Source organism: Palaemon carinicauda, chromosome 10, assembly GCF_036898095.1.
Source record: "Palaemon carinicauda isolate YSFRI2023 chromosome 10, ASM3689809v2, whole genome shotgun sequence".
NCBI classification, from domain to species: domain Eukaryota; kingdom Metazoa; phylum Arthropoda; class Malacostraca; order Decapoda; family Palaemonidae; genus Palaemon; species Palaemon carinicauda.
Genome location: NC_090734.1, coordinates 84,189,233 through 84,191,756, shown reverse-complemented (window position 1 = coordinate 84,191,756; position 2,524 = coordinate 84,189,233).

Below are 2,524 nucleotides of genomic sequence, written 5' to 3'. Positions count from 1 at the left end.
TGGTTTTCAGAGGAATGCCACTGGACCGTACCTGGCCACCGAAGAACTGAGGTCCCTGCTGTTCCCTAAGGCCTCCCCTGATTCAGTGGTTCCAAAGGAAGCAATCCCAACTGTCCAAATTACGGTGGAACCTGATGTGGTCATGGCTCAGTCCATGCACGAGTGTCGCCTAGATTCCGAAGAGGATGAACAGATCTCTGACGTCTCGGAAGACACGGAGAAGACGCTTATGGCTCAAGGAGCCGAAGAGGACGAAGACAAGGTGGAATACACCGAGTCGGAGATTGGAGCTACTCCCTCGTCCATCCCTCCGCCTACTCCTACACCGACGGATGTGTCCATTCCGTCTACCTCCTCGACCCCCGGATCCTTCTTCCTCTACACAAGAACTGATCCGACTGATTAGAGCTGTCATGGACGACAGACTGAAGGAGAACCAGGAGTCCATCAGGTCTATGATTGGATCCAGAGAACCGAAGAAGATCTCGGTTAAGGATCTCCCAGCTTGCTCTCATGCCAACCCCATGGAGGTATGCAGAGCATATGGTTATTGCGACCGGCAGGATTTTTGTTAGTGACAAAATCGGCACGGTCCCGTTGAAGATGTGGAATTCTTCCCAAGCTTCGAGGCCTACCCGGACTGTTACGTCCGGCTTCGTTCTGAACCTGCCTCGAAGGAGGAGACCGAACCTAAGGAAGAGATAGTGTTCGATCTCGCTAAGGCCCCAGGCTATGCTAGCCTCCGCATTTAAGAGCAGGGGCTTTACCTGCTCTAAGCTTCCTGCCTTGAGCAAGAAGCATCCTACTTATGTCGCTCCCCGACACTTGCGATTCTTCCATTTTTGGAAAAGGCCTTGGCTGCATGCCTTAAGGCGGCGGAAGAAGGGAAACCCTGCCCTGCACTGGAGGAGTGCAGGACCCTTCTCCATCGTAACGCCCCCCTGACACTAGACAATGGAAAGATGTCCAACATACTTTCGTTGTGGGTAGGCTTGATCCTGACGTTGCCGGACGTCAGTTTAATGAAGACCTCCCTAAGCTCAATGATCACCTCCTTCGCCGGGAACAAGACACGAAGGAGAGGCTTGCAGCGTCTCTTTCTCATCAAGTCCAACTTGAAGTTATGGCCTGTGACACAGCAGTACCAGATCACTACATGGTACTGGCCAAATCCCACTTACTGACGGTAATGAAGGACTTGTACCATTTCATAAAGGCTCGTAGAGCCTGTCGTGAATTCGTGTTTGTCCGGTGCCACCGTGAAACACGAACCCCGGAGGCTGATTTCCTCCAACATCTGGGGAAAGCACCTGTTTCCTTCGGACCTTGTCAAGGAAATAACGGACAGAGCCGCCACGGAGAATAGGAACCTTCTCCACAAGTGGGGCATGTCCAGGAAAAGGAAAACCTCTCAGGACGATGGACCTCAGCCTAAGAGGAAACCTCAGAAACCGAAACCCCAGCAACGTCAACAAAGACGTCAGTTTCCGGGACCCCCGCTACCCTCCCAAGTGGTTGCCCAACCACAACAGACCTTTCAATTGGTCCCCCAACCGGTGTTGTCACAGTCACCGGTCTTCACCCCTGCCTTTGAACAGCCAACCACTACCTTTCATGCCAGAGGTAGAGGCTCGTCCAGGGGTGCAAGCAGAGACGCCTCTCGTCGTCCCTCCAGAGGTAGAGGAGGAAAGGGAGCTAGCGGCCGAGGCAAACAAGTCCTCGGGACACCAGAAGCAATGAAGTGCTTCCGGTGGGAGGAAGACTCCGCCAATTCCAGGATCGTTGGACCTTCGATCCTTGGGCACACAGCATCATCAAGAACGGTCTAGGCTGGAGTTTGGGTGCAACCACCCCCAATCTTCCAGCGGTTCTTCCAACAATCGACCCCCCATTCTGGAAGAATATGTTCTAGACCTCTTGAACAAGAAGGTGATAAGGAAGGTAAAGTCCACCAGGTTTCCAAGGGAGACTGTTTTGCGTTCCCAAGAAGGACTCAGACAAGCTCAGAGTCATTCTGGACTTATCCCCCCTCAACAAGTTCATAGAGAACAACAAATTCAAGATGCTGACGCTTCAAACAAATAAGGACCCTTCTGCCTCAAGGTTCCTACACGGTCTCTATAGACCTGGCGGATGCCTATTGGCACATTCCAATGAACCATCACGCTTCCTCCTACCTAGGATTTCGACTCCAAAGGAAAAGCTACGCCTTCCGGGCCATGCCATTCGGCCTCAATGTGGCCCCTCGGATCTTCACAAAGCTGGCGGATGCCATAGTACAACAGCTCCGCCTAAGAAACGTCCAGGTGATGGCCTACCCTCGACGACTGGCTAGTCTGGGCTCCATCGCCCGAAGAGTGTACAAAGTCTTGCGACGAAGTTACCCAGTACCTAGAACACCTGGGATTCAAGATCAACGAGAAGAAATCTCGCCTCTCTCCAGCTCAGAAGTTTCAGTGGCTGGGAATCCACTGGAATCTTCAGTCACACCGCCTTTCCATCCCCCAGAAGAAAAGGAAGGAAA